Source organism: Elaeis guineensis, chromosome 2, assembly GCF_000442705.2.
Source record: "Elaeis guineensis isolate ETL-2024a chromosome 2, EG11, whole genome shotgun sequence".
Lineage (NCBI taxonomy): Eukaryota > Viridiplantae > Streptophyta > Magnoliopsida > Arecales > Arecaceae > Elaeis > Elaeis guineensis.
In genome coordinates this window covers 83156282-83176029 of record NC_025994.2, presented here as the reverse complement: position 1 = coordinate 83176029, position 19748 = coordinate 83156282, and positions in this window count along the sequence as shown.

Here is a 19748-nt window from a genome sequence, read left to right as displayed (position 1 = left end):
TTTCAACCACAGAAATGAGCACACAGCTCAGAGGAAATAGCTGCTCGATCTACATGTAGCGCACAGGCACAAAACCTCATGCAGCCCATGCGTGCGGTCCACACACATAGAGATAACGTGCGGTCTTTGCACACGGGGTCATGGCTCACAAATGGGTGCAGGTGTCGACGGTCCTTGCACATGGGCATGGGCATGAGATGGGTGCGGGCGTGGTTTAAAGTGCCTGGGACATGATGAGAAGAGGCATAGAGTTTAAATAAAATAAAAGGAGGGAAATTTTATAGAGAAAAAATTTGTAGAGAAATTTTGTAGAGAAGTTAAGAGAGAGGGAGGCTACCAGATTTTAGAGTTTTGGGAGAGAGTTTTTAGCAGCATAAGGAGATTCTGCTGCTTCTTGTTCTTCAAGATCTTCTACAACAATCAAAAAAGATGGAGCTTTTGACAGCAAGCAAGATCCAACCTATGAGTAGCTAAACTTTTCGTTCTTAAGAGAGTAGATAAACTCCTTAAGATCAGATTTGTATTTAATTTCTTGGATCTTATTATGTATTTCTTTTCTTATGCAATCAACTACTTGAACATTGTAAGGCATCTTTCTTTTAAATCTTATTGAATATTTTACAAACATGAATAGTTTTTATGATTTTATTCATGTATTTAAGTACTAATATTTTTTATTTTATGATAATTATTCTCAAATAGTTTTTGACTATGTAGAGATGAGTTGTGATTTGAAAATACGATTAGTAAACTTTGTTAAGAACTAAACCATGATTTATCTTTTGATCATCACTAAGGCTTGTAATTTTTAGTGATCTTGATTGCTTTAATTAAATATAGATCTATGATTAAGGATGGATTCGAAAATCCTGAGGCACTTTTTTTTACTTAATTTTTTTAAAATTTTAATTCTATCAACTTATTTCTATTTGATCTTTCTTAAATCCTAAAAGTCTTATTTCTCTAATTTGAATACAACTCAGCCCATTGATCTCTGAGGATTTGGCACTTGATCTCATACTATTCTACATAATAGTTAAGTCAGATTAAATTTTTATCTTTAGTGCTTGCGACAATATCAAAATTTTGGTGCCATTATCGGAGATTATTGGTACAATTATTTCAACATAAAAAAAGATCTCATAATAATATAGTGACATTAGAAATAAAAAAAGAAAAAAATATATATTTTGCTTAGACATCTTGTTTGTTGCATTGTATTCTCATAACACTCTAGGGCACAAATCCTAACATAAAATAAGATAGAGATTTCATCACCCTTAGCCCACAAATAAGAGTCCTTCATATTGCATTTACTTAAATCTTAATAAAATCAATTAGACATCAACCCCTAAGAAATTCGAGCTCATTAGGATAAGAAAACCTAAAAGTTAGATCGAGTTTGAATTTAGCTGACCAATTGGTGCCTAAGGAAAGTGGTCCAAGAACTTAGTCCTGAAGAACGATAGTTATTTAATTAAGATCGTTGCGAGAGTACGGAGAGCCTCCCACCAATCTTATATTTATCTGGCCAATTTGGTTCGTTAACTTTAAACTTTGAGGGCTTAAAGGTAAACTTGAAACAGTTAAAAGCTGTCTAGATTTAGGTTAAACCTTAGCTAGAATTTATCTTTTGTATGAAATTATTTGCAATTAAAATCAAATCATAAAAAAAATAGGATTCTTTTGATCTAGAACTCTTAGTGGTATACTTGGCTGTCGATCTTTACAATTAGCACTTCAATCATTAGACCAAAAAATTGAAAAGACTCTCAAAACTATTCGATCTAAGAATATGGTTGAACACGATGAATCCAATCCTCCTCGATAATTAAAGGAGTATTTTACTCCATCCTCATACATATATTCTTCTTGTATTTTGGTGCTCCTATAGAGGCCTCCCAATATGATATTAAGTCCAGTGTCATTCAAATATTGCCTTCTTTCTATGGACTTAATAACGAGGATCCATACAAATATTTAGATCAATTTCTTGAGATATGCTCCATTATTAAAATCCAAAATTTTTTTGATGATACTCATAGGCTGAAATTATTTTTTTTTTGCTCAAAGATAAGGCCAAACATTGGCTAAATTCATTGGACTCAGTGACCATTTCAATCTGGGACCAACTCCTAAGAGAATTTCTCAAGAAATACTTTTCAATTGGAAAAATCAATCAAATAAAGAAAGCCATCACTAGTTTTTCCTAAATGGATGGAGAATTATTTCATAAAATATGAGAGAGACTTAAGGACCTCATTCGTAAATGCCTGCACCATGCAGTCCCTAAATGGTAATTAGTTTAGTGCTTCTATAATGGATTATCAGAGAAACACCAACAAATGATCCGACACCTCATGCAGAGGGACATTTATGCTAAAAAGTGAGGATGATGCATGGCAATTATTCAAAACCCTTAGTAAAAATTTTTTGCATCACATGTCTGTCTTTTGTAGAGATAAACCCATGTTGGCCCAAAAGAGAAGTGGAATCTTTGAAGTTAGAAATTTCATAGATATCCACAGTAAGGTAGATGATTTAATATCTCAAAAACTAGATCATTCACTGAATGTCGGATGCTCTTCTGCTCCATCCTTTCCTATCCAACATGTTTGTGCTTTATATTTGAGTCACACCCATTTTGTGAGTGAGTGCCCAGCCACATTCCAATTTTTTGAGTTTATACAAGAGCAAGTTCAATAAACCCAACCCCAAGCTACGTATAGATTAGAAAATAAGAGAAACCATCCAAACTTTTCATGGAAACTACAACTAGTGGTTAACCTAGCCATACAAAGACCAATTCACCCAGATGCAATCTATAGGCATACGCCCTACCCACAATTTCAAAATGTTCCTCAATCTGCTCCAATTCCCTATAATTCAGCTTTTGAAGAGAAGGTTTTACGAGCATTGAAGGGGCTAGAAAACAACACCTAGGTTCTTCACTCCCATAAATAATCCATAGCTAAGCTAGAGAGCCAAATCGGCCAGCTAACTACTACATTCAGTAGGAGAGAAGGAGAAAAGTTGCTGAGTCAACTTGAGAGTAACTCGAAGGGATAGTATATGGCCGAGAGTTCTAATACCCCTAAAACTTTTTTGAAATATGCCAAATCTGTTATGACTTTTAGGAATGGAAGGGTCATAGAGCAACCTAGCAAAACCAATGAGACTAAAAATAAAACTGTGACTAGACCAGAATTGCTCAAAGATAAGGAAGATCCGAAATTAAGGGATGAACCAACTCCATCAGCACTTCTTCATCCACCTAAGGCCCCATTTTCAAGTGCTCTAGAATCTCCTATTCCTTTTAATAAGAAGGGAGGAAAGATAGATAAAATGTTGAAATTGTTCAAATAAGTTCAGATTAATCTCCTCCTTTTGGATGCAATCAAATAGGTCCCAATTTATACCAAATTTTTGAAAAATTTATGTACACAAATATGCAAATCTTGATCACAAATCTCAAAAAAAGTTTATCTCATCGAACAAGCTAGCTTAGTTTTTCAGCACACTATCCCTCTTAAACTTAAGGACCCTATTATTTTCTATGTTACAGGGGACCTTCACATTGAAAAAGTACTTTTAGATTTGGGGGCAAGTGTCAATCTTCTTCCTAGCTTAGTGTACGAACTTTTTGGATCTAGCAAGTTGAAACCCACCTCTGTTACTTTGCAACTAGCTGACAGATCTATTAAGATACCACATGGGATGATTGAAGATGTTTAGTCAAGGTAGATGAATTTTACATTTCAGTTGATTTTCTTATCCTTGACATAGAACTTGGTAGCAATCCTAAAAAAATGTCCATCATTTTAGGCCGACTCTTCCTAGCTACAGCTAATGCATGTGTATCAATTATAGGACAAGAGTCATAGAGGTCTCTTTTGGGAATAAGAAGTTGAGATTAAATGTGTTCAATGCTTTCTAAGGACCGTAAACTAATGGTTGTTTTGAAGTGGATATACTTGAGGATATCATGGAGGATGCTACTCCCATAATTCTTTCTCAAGACCCCTTACACACTTGTCTAGCTCATTTCAGGGTGGATGACTTTGATGTAGATGGGTATGTCGATGAAATGAATGTCTATTAGATATGCCTTACTCCAAAACTACCCCATCATGGACTATAAAATATGAGCCATTGCCTGTTATAGCTAGCACTCTGATAGTTTCCTCATTAGAATCACCATCTACTCCAGAACTGAAGCCACTTCCTATCACACTCAAGTATGTATTCTTAAGACTCAATGACATCCTCCTAGTGATCATTGCATCAGATTTGATCCCTAATTAGGAAGCTCAACTTATAGGTATTCTAAAAGAACATAAAGAGTATTAGAGATGGCGAAAAGAGTATTAGCGATGGCAATTACTGTCTCTAATAATCATTAGTTACGGTACTATTAGCGATGGTATTTATCATTATAAAAAATAAAAAAAAATATTATTAAAATTATTAGCGACAACAGTAAGAGTATGCAAAATATAATTATTTTTTTTTCTAAATATGATATAATTTTAGAATTTAAAATCTATCTTCATCATTTATTATCTAAATAATTATTGTTAGAGTATCATCATAAAAAATCACCTTGATCCGATAGCCCTAGCTATGTCGATCAATAAAATTTGATTTCAACGGTTACGAACGATCGCACGATGATCTGATAGATAGAGACAATCGATGGATTCAAAAATTTATAATGATAATTTTGATGATATTTGTAGCATACTATCAAAATTTTACTTCAATCATATATCATTATCATTATCAATTTAGCATGAAATAATTTAGATCGTTAAATAAAAAATGAGTAATCAAAAGGTCAAACGTCATCCGATTATTAGATAATTTTTTAGATAAATGATCTTTGCTACTACTTTGATCATTTATATAATGGTGATCATAAAATTCAAAATGTCCGTATATGAATGATCTAAAACTATGTCTCTTGATATGCATTCTTAAAATTCTTAAGTAATTATACTTGTACTTTTGTAAGATCTGCTTAATATAGATGGTTCATATATATGCAGTTTAGATTTTACGATCATCACTGTATAAATGATTAAAATAGTAGCAAAGATCATTTATCTAAAAAATTATCTTAATGAGACGTCGTTTGACCTTTTGATCACTTATTTTTTATTTAATGATTGAAATCATCCTGTACTAAATTGATCATGATAATGATATTTGATTGAAGTAAAATTTTGATAATATGCTATAAATATCATCAAAATTATTGTTATAAATTTTTGGATCCATCAGTGATCTCTATCTATCAGATCATCATGCGATCATTTGAGACCATTGAAATCAAATTTTATTGATCGATATAGCTAGGACAGTTGGATCAAGGTAGTTTTTTATGATGATACTCTAATGATAATTATTTAGATAATGAATGATGAAGATGAATTTTAAATTTTAAAATTATACTACATTTGGATATTTGTGAAGATGTGGAGAGGTTATTAGCGACGGCAATATTATCGTCGCTAATACAGCTATTAGCGACCAACAACCTTTTTAGCAATGGTTGATCCCATCATTAATAAAAAGTATTATTAGCAATGACGTTAGCGACAGTATTAGCGATGACTAAGTTATTTATGATGGTACTAGTGATGGAAGTCATGCCGTCGCTAATAATTTTGAAAAAATTATTTTAAAAATCTGATAAAAGTATTAACAATGGATTTTTATTTTTAGCAATTGAAACTTCCATCGCTAATACCATCACCGATGGCATTAGCGATGATAATTTGCCATTGTTAATAATCTTTTATAAAATCAAAATATTTCTCCCTCTTTGCTCATTCTCTCCCATTGCTGCCCCCCAACCCCCCTCTTCGGCATCCTCACCCCGCTAACCCCCCTCTCCAACGTTCCAAGATTGTTGTGACCCCGCCGCATCGCCCCTGCCCCATCGCCCCAATGGCCTGCAGCCCCATCGCCCCCAGCCCATGGCCCCACCGCCCCACCCCTGCCCCACCGCCCCCCACGACCTGCGGCCCTACAGCCCCACTGCTCCTTGCGGCCCCGCCGCCCCACGGCCCGACTCCGTCGGCAACCGAGCCCTCACCCTGACCGTGGGGGTCAGCCCCCTGCCCTGACCCTGCCGCCCCCAACCCACGGCCCTCACGCCAGCCTCGCCAGCCCCAGCCCGTGGCCTTGAGCCAACTGCCTCGGCCTTGCCTCACTGACTCTGCCCCACGATCCATCCCCACATCAATGCTGTGAGTATTAGCGATGGCATTAGCGATGGCTAATATAGTCTACTGTTAGTGATGGCTAGAGTGATGGCACTAAAAGTTAATTAAATATTGATTTAATAAATTAGTTAGATAATTAATTAATTAATGAGATGTATGGGACTTGGGTCTGGGCATGCAGAGTGCTCGGATCGACGGAAGGTACCGAACAGCATTACAAACACGGGGTCTGGGTGTATCCTGCGTGTCTGAGCCTCGAATCATAGCTGACGTCCAAGGCATCTAGCCCTCACTTGTCCAGTGCACTCAGGTCGATGGAAGGTACCAGGCAGTATTAATTATATATTAATTTTAATAAAATTTCTATTACATGAAGTGATAGACCCGTCAGTTGATTGATGTACTTATTCTAATGTATCTATACATTTTTTTATTTTTGTACGGATGAAAGAATTATATACATTAGTTAATTGATTGTCCACTATAAATAGTTTGGGAAATACAAGTAATTCTATAAGTTATTACAATAATCAAATGGTATGCTGAGGGTTCGAAAAAAATTTTGGATAGTATTTTTCTTTTATTCTCCCTACATGGGAGAACTAAGAAGAAATATTGTCGAAATTTTTTTCGATCTCGTTGCGTATCGTTTGATTACTGTAATAGATCTATAGAATTAATGCATTTCTTGAATGGGATAGGACCTATCTTACCTATTAGTTGATGATAGGATGCATTTACTATGTAAGCTATTTTAAATGATAAAATAGTATTTAGCAATTACCTTGTATTTATGTATATGCAGAATTCTTAAATAGCAGAATTTTTATTTTTGAAAATACGACACTCTTACATCAAGGACGGACTCATTGCCCTTGTAATGGATGTGAAAATAGAGAAATATTTGATAGAGATACAATTACTATCTATTTGTATAAGAGTGGATTTATATCCAACTATAAGTGGTACCTACATGGAGAGATGTGGAAAAAAGTTGCAAGGGTTAGAACCGAGCAGAACATAGACACAGATAGAATGGTGGACATGATTATGGATGCGGTTGGTCCTAAATTTAACTGAGATGTGGAAGACGATCCAGAAGCTGGTAGCGGTGATTTCTACCGTATACCGAAATATGCTGATGAACCACTATAGTCGGGATGTGAAATACGTACTATACTATTAGCTGTGTCAGAGTTGTTAAATTTGAAGGTCGAGTTTAATATGATGGTCAATTATTATGACAGAATGGTAGCAATAATTAAAAAAATACTATCGAAGGATGAGGAGCATGTTGGGAGCTTCTATGCTTCGAAAAAAATGATGAAAGGGTTGGGCATGGGATATGAGAAGATAGATGCATGATGTAATGTTGCATACTTTTCTATAAGGAGAACCAACAAAAGAGCTCATGTGATGTATGCGGTGCAAATCGATTTAAGCCGAGACAAGAGGGTAGGAATTAGAAGAACATATTGTACAAGGTTCTTCGATACCTTTTCCTTACTCCTAGACTTTAGATGCTCTACTTGTCCAAGAGTACTGTCGGACTGATGAGATGGCACAAAGAAGGACTACGCAAGCATCTCGACATGATGTGTCATCCGTCAGACAACGAGGCTATACATTGAAAGTAATAGTGTCATTCTATTTAAGTGCTAATGGTTCGATATCGACAATGGTATGAAGGTTGATCTACGGTATGGGCTTATTGAAATCAAACATGGATCAAAATCTTATATCAACGAGCCATTTGTACTAGCTGCACAAGCTATTCAAGTGTATTATACTCTTTTTTCATCTAGAAAAAGAGGAAGAAAAAATTAATGGGCTGTATGCAAAATTAAGTCTCAACCCATTCATTATGCACTCGAAGAAGAAAAAGAGCCCCAATTACCAGAATGCTTTCAAGAGAATGAGATAGTAGGAGTTCATCAATCATTCGATAATGTGGAATTGGATGCTCCAGAAATTCTCCTACATAAAGATGGCCAACATGAAGAGATAGATCCAACTAAAATTATTTTAAAGGACAATCTTCCCTAAGAAGGAGAAGAAGAGGAAGAGGTGGAAGAAAAGGAAGAAGATGAGGAATCAAAAAAAGATTCTGAAGGATACCAAACATCTGAAGAGGCCAATAAGTAGTGCTAAGTATATAATTCTTGAATCATTTTAATTACTTGTCTTACATCATTTTAAATCTTGCATTGCCATCTATAATTGTATAATTAATTTGGTGAATCTATTTATTTTTATTTTCAGAGAGCATACATCATATCTTCTAGAGGTCGGAGCTGTGCCAGCCGAGGACAGAGCTCTCAAGGAGAGAGTGATCACGCGGCCAGCTCGCATGGTTCTGCACCTCTCTCACCGGACGGTAAGCTCTAACGCTTAATTTATATATTTTTGTTTATGTTATTTTATCATTTATTAACTAATATAACATTCTTTGTATTAGATATTTTGCGCTCAGGTTCGGAGGATAGGAGGTCACCAGTGACCCTACAGTCGCATGCAATAGCAATCGTCGGCTCTCAGACACAGCATCATGGTAGAGGACTTGTCCGGCTCGTGGCACTTTCGATTCGATCGGAGGATAGAGAGATCATTTATATCCAAAGCCGCTCGTATGTAATTTTAGAGTTAACATTTATTCTTCGAAATCAATTTTGCAGTACATTCAAAGAGCCTTCTACATCTCATGTCATTATCGGGATCATACGTTGATTGATGTCGGGATTGGTGAATAAGTTCTTGAGTTGGCCATTAAAAGCTTGTGGTGCAGCCTGGGAGATATTTTCGGTAAGTCAAAACTAGTTTAATTTTTAATTTTTGATACGTTGATATTTTAATTATATATTTATACACGCTTGCTTCTATTTTGCAGGAGTACTATCGGTTCTAGATTTTTCAAGATGAGGAGGCTGGCTGTCGGACCTTTAAGAAGGTGGCCATATGGAGGTTCCGAGATGGTCTCTACAGCCTCAGACAGTCCGCCATCTAGCACATCAATTCTCAATCACCATTGAATTGGAGATCCTTCATGGATCACTGGATGTGAGCTGACATATGGCAGGCCTTTTGTGACTAGTGGAGTAGCGAGGAATACTCCGATAAGTGGCAGAGGGCCCGACATAATTGGGCCATCCAGCAGGATCCGATCAGGCACACGGGCGGCTCGATCGATATACATATTGTGACCGACAGACTGGTAAGAAATCTATACCAAAATTCTTTACTAGAACTGTAAAAGCTCTTATATACATGCTTTAATTAATTTAATTTTATTATTTACTTATTATAGATATGGCAGCTAGGTTGTCCATCAGATCAGCTGTAGTTATGGGAGACCACACACCAGTCTAGAAGGATTGGTGGCTATTTAGATTCTACGTCACGATGGATCATGGTAAGAATTTTAAATCTTATTTGCTAATTAAGTTGTTACAAGATCTAATTTTTATATTAAAACTAATATATTTTTGATCTATGTAGATGCGTTACGTGGAGTACGTTGTTGAGAGGTACGACGATGACCTGTCTTCTCAGCCCCCCTTGACCTTGAGGGATGGCTTAGCACCACTGAGGGGGTGAGTAGGAGCTGAGTCATAGGATTCAGTCACAGCTTTGATCCTCCATCAGCTTGATATCCTTCGATGTTCTCACAGACCTCGACATCCCAGACCTGAAGTGATGCACACATGGAGGAGGTCGTGCAGAGGCTTTTGAGCCAGCGAGCTCAAAGCCTCCTGAATGCCATCCGCAATACAATCGTGGAGCTTCTTTGGGATCCATAATTGTGTGATTGGCTAGGCTTGTTGTCTCAGCCATCACATCAGATAATTATATTACTAAATCTTTTTACTTATTTTAAGTTTTCATATTTAGAAGCTTCATATATTTAGGTTTGATTTCAGAAAAGAGATCTAGAGGTTCAAAATTCAATCTAACTATCCAATCGATGGGCCAAAGGTGTCTATAGCTCCATATCATCTAATAGAATATGTAAGAATAATCTATTCGAGAATCGAAGGAGTGTATCGAAAGATATGCTTTCATATCAAAATTTACTAATATTATTTTATTTTTTTTAATGGGATGCTGGGACATCCAGCTGTCATCCACCAACTGCTGGAGAGGAGTGGGAGGAGGAGGTGGATGTCGATGAGGATCGGATCTATTTTTTTTTTGATGTATTATTTTTTTGATACTAATTGTAAAAAAATTATATAATTTATATTTTTAATATAATATAATTAATTTTTAATATTTACTATCATATTATCTTTGGATTTTAATTATAACAAGTATTAGAAATTATAATTCATTATGATTAATTAAAATAGATTTTAAAAAATATATTATTTATTTTTTTAAAAAAATAAAATTAATTATTAGCGATGGTATTAGCAACAAAAAATACCATCGCTAATACTTATTAGCGACGGTATTAACGATGACATCACCATCTCTAATATTTTATAAAAAAATTTATTTAATTTAAAAATTAAAAAAATTAGAGATGGCATTAGTAATGATACTTTTTATCACTAATAATTATTAGCGATGGCATTAGCCACAAAAATATTGTCGCTAATATTTTTCAATTTTTTTTAATAATTTAATTTAAAAATTAAAAAATAATTAGTGACAGAGTTATTGCATTGCTAACACCATCGCTAATAGTCATATTAGCAATGATGGTATTTATCATCGCTAATAAAGATATTTAGAGATAAAATTTTTACAGATTGACTATTAGATGGAATTAGCGACGGTGACATTATTAGCGACAGTAGATGAACTATTAGTGATGGCAAACAGCATCTGATATTATTGTTATAGAAATAACAGTGATGGATCGGTCCCACCCATGTAGTACCTAAGAAATCATGTATTATTGTTGTGAAAAATGAAGAAGGTGAACTGCTCCCTACTCGCATAGCATGTAGTTGGCGAATGTGCATAGATTATAGGAGACTTAATACTATTACTAGGAAAGGTCATTTTTCATTACCATTTATTGACCAAATCCTAGAACAGTTAGCAGGCCAAAGCTTCTTTTGCTTCTTGGATGGTTATTTAGGATATAACCAAGTATCTATATTCCCATGGCTTTTTCACCTACCCCCATGGCTCTTTTGCTTTTCGATGCATACCTTTTAGACTGTGTAATGCACCTGCTATATTTCAGCGATGCATAGTGTCTATTTTTTTTTATGGTAAATAGATTTTTGAAGGTTTTCATGGATAATTTTTTTGTATTTGGTACTTTTTTTAAGGACTATCTCCAAAACCTTTCCAAAGTCCGAGAACATTTTATGGAGACAAATTTAGTTTTGAGTTGGGAAAAAAGAGTCATTTTATGGTTTGAGAAGGAATTATGCTTTGATACATCGTATCTGAGAGGGGGATTGATGTAGATAAGGCCAAAGTCGAGATAATTTCAAAACTCCCACCAACCTCAGTTCGACAAACATAATCCTTTTTTGGTCATGCCGGATTCTATAGATGCTTTATCAAGGACTTCAGTAAAATTTCTAGACTCTTGTGCAACTTGCTTGCCAAGGATACTCTATTTATCTTTGATGATGATTGTCTCAAAGTCTTCCACAAAGTTTATGCTGCCCTAGCAACAGCATCGATTATTATACCTCTGGGCTGGTCCCTTCTTTCTGAAATCATGTGTGATGCATCTGATTTTGCAATAGGTATAGTCTTAGGACAAAGAAAAAATAAGAAATCGCACGTAATATATTATGATAGTAAAACTCTTTTTAATATCCAGATCAATTATACTACCACTGAAAAAGAGTTACTAGTAGTAGTATTCACCCTAGATAAATTCTGATCATATCTTTTAAGGTCCAAGGTTCTAGTATATTTTGATGATGCTGCTTTAAGGCATCTACTTTCCAAGAAAGATACGAAGGCTTGGTTAATTAGATGGATCCTTCTACTATAAGAATTTGATTTAAAAATTTGAGACAAGAAGGGTTTTGAAAATATGGTAGTAGACCATATCTCTAGAATCTTAGTTGAACACATGAAAGACACTGACATGATTAAGGAAGGATTTTCGGACGAATAACTCTTTGCATTCTCCTCCAATCATTCTTCTTGGTTTACTCATATTGTTAATTACTTGGTTATACAACAAATTCCTTCTTATTGGTCAAAACAAGAGAAGGATCGATTTGTTTTTTTCAAGTCAAGTACTATTTTTGAGAGGAATCCGAGTTATTTAAGTATTGTCCTAACCAGGTAATTCGATGGTGTATCCCTGAGAGTAAATTTTAGAGCATTCTCACTTTTTTCCACTCTCTTGCTTGTGAGGGATAATTTAATGGAAGAAAAACTATAGCAAAAGTATTACAGAGTGAGTTTTACTGGTCAATATTATTTAAAGATGTATATGATTTTTGTTGTAATTGTCTAAGGTGTCAACAAACAAAAAACATATCAAGGAAGGATATGATGCCACTTACCCCTATCCTAATTGTTAAGAGTTTTATGTTTGATGGATTGACTTCATGGGGCCCTTTCTAGCCTCATATGGGTTTGAGTACATTCTGATGGCTGTAGATTGTGTATCAAAATGGATGGAGGCTGTGGCCATAAGGACCAATGATCACAAGGTTATGATCGAATTCATTCAGAGTAATATTTTCAGTCATTTCGACTTCCCAAGGGTTATCATTGGCAATGGGGGTACTCACTTCATGAACCGATACTTTGAAGCATTAACGAGAAAATATTATATCATGTACAAAGCAGCTACTCCTTATCATCCCCAAACCAGTGGTCGGGTAAAAGTGTCCAATAGGAAAATTAAGAGTATTCTAGAGAAAATAGTTAGGCCTAATAAGAAAAATTGGTCCCTTTGATTAGATGATGCATTATGGGCTTGCCATATTGCATTCAAGACCCCTATTGGTATTTCTCCTTACCGATTAGTTTTTAGACAGATGTGTCATTTACCGGTTGAATTAGAATATTGCGTATTTTGGACTATAAGGACATTCAATTTTGACATACTTGAATGCGGATTCTAATAGGAGGCTTCAATTAAACGGATTAAAAGAGTTACGCAATGATGCTTATGAAAGTTCTTGTATTTACAAAGCTCGAACTAAGGCATTCTACGATAAGTATATTTCAAAAAAATCATTCAAGCCCAATCAAAAAATATAGCTCTTCAACTTGAAGTTATGTCTCTTTCTCGATAAACTTCACTCCCATTGGGATGGACTATTTATTGTCACTCAGGTATTTCCTCATAGAGCGATTGAAATCTAGGATCCCCAAAATAGCAATACTTTTAAAGTCAATGGTTAATATTTAAAGCCATACATAGATGAAACTTGCAATGAAGGACAAAGTGACACCATTAATTTGGTGGATCTGGTACACAAGACACATTAAGATCCAAAAAGTCTGGTTGGAGATTTTAAACTTAGCACTGTTTGGAAGGCAACTTAATTTCTTCATCTTAATTTTCTTAGGTTTAAAAATAATAAATTAACTAAGTTACATTCACTTGTAGGGACTTGGATAGGAATTTTGAAGGCACCTGTCAACTCAAAAACATATTTATCCCAAGTGACATCTCTCCTTATTCTTCCTTTTTGTCTGTCACTTTATTTTCCTTACTCTATTGAGGATAATATCACTTAAGTTGGGGGGGATAAATTAATAAATCCACAAATATGTTCGTGATTATGTACCTAATTATGCTTTGGATTTGAGGTTAATCATGCATTTTAAGAAACAATTGATACACAATTTAGAGAATTTTTAAAATATTAAGGGATCAAATATTAAGAAACCTAAAAAATGGTTAAGTCTAGAAGAAAAATCAATTTCTGAGCATTCCTAACCCTCCCTATTAGCATAAAAAAAGAATCTATTTTTTATAGGTATGAGTGAAAAATGTTAATGTATGCAAAAGTTCCTTCATAGAATATAGAAAAATAAAATTTATTTTGAGCACTTTTTATCGAGTAACGAGCTTCTTTGCCTAAATAAGTATTGATGTTCGTATTAAAAAGTAAAAAATATAAAAAAATCTAGTTGTATAGCTAATTTTAATCCATAGTCTGTTTGATTCGAGTTAGTAAGTTTGAGGGATGTTCTACACCTAATGTCCTAGAGCCAACTAGTTTGGGAGTCATTGGCCTAAAACTTATTATAAGGATCCGATAGAAAGCTTAAAGGATCAAGACATTACACTAATTATACTTTCAAAATAAATAAAAAAAATAATGAAGGAACAAAGTGCATGAAGATAATACACCAATCCATCTTCAAGTGGGGAGTCGGTCAAGAAAAGTGTCTGAAAAATTTTATATTCTCTACTTAACCACTCTATTAGATAGTATTAATCTCTGATGAAATACTTCACAAATTTTATGACTAAATTTCATTTGCATTTAAAATTATCTGATAGAATACTCATCTCTAAGCAAAAAAGTATATGACATTGAATTTTCTCTTACTTGAGGATGAGTAAAGTTCAAGTTGGGGGGTGCAATCAATACATTAATATGACATAAAAAGTATTAGAATCTATACTATTTAATTTCTATTATTTAATATTTGATGCTTCTTATTTTTTTTTAAAATTATAATTATACATCAATTAGCAAAAGTCCACAACATTTTTAATTACCATGCCCAAGATCAAGCCCAAGTTAAAACTCAAATTTTCAGCCACATAAATGAGCAGATGCCTTGAGGAAAATAGCCACTTGGTCCACACATGGTGCACAGGCACAAAACCTCGTGCGGTCCATGCACATAGTCCACAAACACAGAGATAGTGCGTGGGCTCGCAACTCACAGATGGGCATGGGTGTAGGTGCAGTCCTTGCCACACAGGCGTAGGCAATAGATGGGTGCAGGCATAGTTTAAAGCACCTGGGATGTGACAAGAAGAGGCTTAAGGTTTTAAAAAAAATAAAAAGAGTGAAATTTTGTAGAATGAAAAATTATAGAGAAATTTTGTAGAGAAGTAAAGAGAGAGAGAGAGGCTATCAAGTTTTGGAGTTTTAGGAGAGAGTTTTTGGCGACATAAAAAGATTCTGCTGCTTCTTGTTCTTCAAGATCTTCCTCAATAATCAAAGAAGATGGAGTTTTTGATGGTGAGCAAGATCCAACCCATGAGCAACTAAACTTTTCATCTTTAGGGGAGTAGATAAACTTCTTAAGATTAAATTTGTATTTAATTTCTTAGATCTTATTGTATATTTCTTTTCTTATGCAATCAACTACTTGAATGTTGTCAGATATTTTTCTTTTAAATCTTATTAAATATTTTATAAATATGAATAGTTTTTTATGATTTTATTCATGTGTTTAAGTAGCAGTATTTCTTATTTTGTACTAATTGTTCTCGAATAGTTTATGGCTATGCAAAGACAAATCATGATTTGAAGATATTATTCATGCTCAGCGAGATAAACTATATTGAAAACTAAATCATGACTTATCTTTGGATCATCACTGAGATTTGTAGTTTTTAGTGATCTTTATTGCTTTAATTAAACACTAATCTGTGATGAAGGATGGATTCGAAAACCCTGAGGTACTTTCTTCTATTTGATTTTTCTAAAACTTTATTTCTATCAACTTGTTTCTTTTGTATTTCTTAAATCCTAAAATTTTTATTTCTCTAATATGAACATAACTTAGTCTATTGATTCCTGAGGATTGGACACCTGATCTCACACTATTCTATATAATAGTTGAGTCAGATTAAATTTTTATCTTTGATGCTTGCGACAACATCAACAATGTCCAAAATAATGATGTTCAACTTGAATTTGTATCCACTAATTATCAAATTGCTGATATTTTCACTAAACCCTTAAGTGAAGAAAGATTTTAGATGATTAGGAATGAATTAGAACTCTATAATCCATATGGTTGATTTGCTTCAAGTTGATTTCATGAATGGATAATATGTTTTAAAATTAGTTTTGTGAATGATTGATTCATGAATTTATGCTTGTTGAAACATGTATTTAAATGTGCATTTGATTGATTTGGATGTGTATTGAATATGGCTTGATTGATTGCATCATTGTTTAGAAAGTCAATCCCTGAAATCTATTCTATGTCAGATTGAACTAGCTAACCTATAAACTTAGTCGACTCACCATTAACTAACTAGTCTGAAAACTTAGTTGACCCTCGACTAAGCCGACTTACCTGTAATCTAAGTCGACTCAGATGTCAGGATCCAATTTTTAAATTGAAAGCCCTAGAGGACCCCATTCACCTTTTACTCATCTTCTAGCCATCCCTTTGCAAGCCTTTTTGCCACACAAAATAGTTCTTCCTTTGTCCCTTTCGAGGTTTTGTGGTGGTATTTAATGGTCCAATGACTGCAAAGAAGCAACTTGCCTACTGGATGAAAAGGCCATGTCAACTTCATCCACTGAGAAGAGAGACTCATGGAATTCAATGGGAAGAGAGGAGAACCAAGTTTCGCATGGATCCAAGAATTGAGCCATCTATCCAGAGGGATTTGCGTCATGTTCCTCAGTCTGAAGTTCTACCACAGCCAACTCCTCAACCATAGGCACCACTCCACCTCAACATCAGCCGATGGCTCAACCTTCATGTCCTCCATCGTCAAGTCAGGTTATACCCTACCCTCCAAGATCTGTATGCACCAGAAGGAACATTGATTTTGCATTTTTATAGAGAGTGGGATTTGATATTGGAAGGAAGATCAAGGATCAAGGTTAGAAATACTTATGTACTCTAGACTTGCCTACTAATCCCAATGTTGTGCATGAATTCTATGGTAATGCAAAGTTGAAGCACAACTACATTAAGACAAAAGTGAAAAGAATCAAAATTACCCTCAATATAGAGAGGCTCGGGCTACTTCTTAAAACTTGCGGGATCGGACATGTTAGATGACAAATGCAATGGTTGAAGAACTACTTTGAATAGAGAAGATGTGGTGGAATTTGAAGAGATCTTGGCAAAAAAACTATCAATAGAGGTGAGACTCCACCATGTGACTGCTAGAATCTTCCTTCCTAGAATTGGCCGATTTGACTTGATTACGAAGGGAGACGTCACAGTGATGCACCACATCCTAAAAGAAATCCCCTTCAATTTGGTAGCCATAATAATCAAGGCAATGTAGGATGTAGCCTCGAGAACCAAGCTAGCCCTTCCCTATGCCTCACATTGGTTTTTAAAGAGTTTGGACTTAATTTGGTGGGAGAACCATCAAGGAAGCTACAGCATTTTGACACGTACAATGAAACATCCTTTAGACAGATGGGCTACACTAAGATTGACAATCACTGGTTCAAGAAGGGAGAAGAGAGAGAGGAAGAAGAAGATAGAGAAAGAGCTGATACTATGATTGAGCCAATGGATCAACAAGAGCACCACACTTCTTCGACTCCTTAGACCACTGAGTCGACTCCTCAATTTTTCTGACTATCAGAAGATTAGATGGAAGAGTTGACTAAAAGGGTTCATGACAAGATTTTGGGATCTATCAGATATGTTATTAGAGAGGTCTTGGATGAGCGTTCCTGTGCTTCTGAGCCATCGGACTTCCAACACTTGCCATCCACCTCAGACTCTAGACCCTCTATTAATTGAACCCTTAGGATATATCATATCGTGCATGTTTACATACTATATTTGTTTGCCTGATTCTTTAATGTGGTTCATTTTGCAAAAGGATAAACTCTTTAATATTACGTAAACCTTTTGTTCATCAATGACATATTCTGCTTTTGAAATGAATGAGCACTCTCTTGACTCCATGATTGAATGACTGAATGAATAACTGAATAAATAATTGATTGATTTCTAATTAATTAATTATTCTTTTTAAATAATGAATACTTTTTCATTATGACAAAAAGGAGGAGAAAAAGAGGAAAGTAATAGATTGCAAAATCAATAGAAGAAAAAGAATAAAATTTGAAGAAATATGTAATTTTTGAAATTTTGCTTATCTATATGAGAAAGAGAGAGCTTTTGTTTGAGAAATTTGTTTAAAGTGCTTAAACTATGATGCCATCAAATTTACATCAAGAATCTTGTCTTTTCTATGAAAGAAAGGGAGAGTTTCATTGAAACTCTAATGAATACTCTTTAAAATTTCAAAATCTATTAGTGCTTGAAAGGTAGTGCTCAAAAGGTTTTGTCGTCATCAAAAAAAAGAGAGATTATGAGCCTTAGAATTGATTTTGATGATATCAAAAGTGTTAAAGTATAAATCATATTTACTGATGATGCTTTTAAGAGTGATTATAGGATTTTCTAATATGTTCAGATGATTTATTCAAAAAGAATTCCTCTTAAGTAAATTCATGTACCTAAGTTAAAAACTCATGTTTGGAAGCAAAGAAATTGAGGTTGGCATGAAAAATTTTGGAGAAATGGAAGTTCTAGACTAAAAAGATATCGCAACAAGCTTAACCATTCATAAATTAAATTTGAGAAGATAAATCTAGTCTAAAACATATTTGAGTAAGAAAGGCTACTTAAAATCAATCTTGGCACGCTTGACATGCATCTGAGTTGATTAAGTATAGAGCTTAGCTGATCCAGTCTTAGTTTGAAGAAAAAATAGAAAGAGTTGAAATTTAGAAAAAATCTCCTAGCCAACCATGTTTTCATTTTAGCCGACTCAGGTATTTGGACAATCGACCCAACCTCAAAGATTTGGGATAAAGATAGAAAGTTAAAGATTCAAAAGGTGTTCCTGAGTCGACCCAGCAAATATCTTAGCTGACCAAGACTGAAGCTTGGCTGACTCAATCTCAGAGGTAGAAGAATATAAAAAGCAGTATAAATTAGTAAGTTCTTTAAACTGATTTAAAAAATTAGTTAGCCGACCAAGTTATAAAGTTAGCCGACTAAGAAGAGATTTGATCTGACCCAATCTCAGAAAGATAAAACAAATAAAAAGTTGAAAAATCTATATCTGCTACTGAGCTATTTCAAAAATTTTACTTAGCCAACTCAAAGTTTAAGCTTAGCCAACCAAGAGTCTAGGTGAGGAGACTCACATAATTTTAACAGAATAATAGCTAGCTTTTCATATTTTTCAAAGCATACTTAATTTATTTCTAACGGCTATTTTCAAGCTTCCAACAGCTAGAGCATTAGTTACAAGTATTTTTGTGACCACAAATGATGATATTTCAAATAGAAATGAGACATTAAGTTTTTAAGGAGCATATTTGCAATATTTCCAAAAGATATAGAGTTGAACAAAAGAGAGCAAGTGGAAGGAATGTAAAAAGAGCTTTTAATTTAGTCATTAATTTCAGCATGTATTCATCTTGCATGAGAGGAAAAGTGTATTGATTTGAGCCAACCACTTTTGAGTACAAGCATTGAAGCCTTCATCTATTCTCTCAAGCATTTAAGGAAGAAGTCAAAGCATCCAATAGCTCAACCACTTCGACTTCTTCAAGAGTTTAATTTATTGTTCTAAACTTTAAATTTATGTATATTTTACTTTGTTAA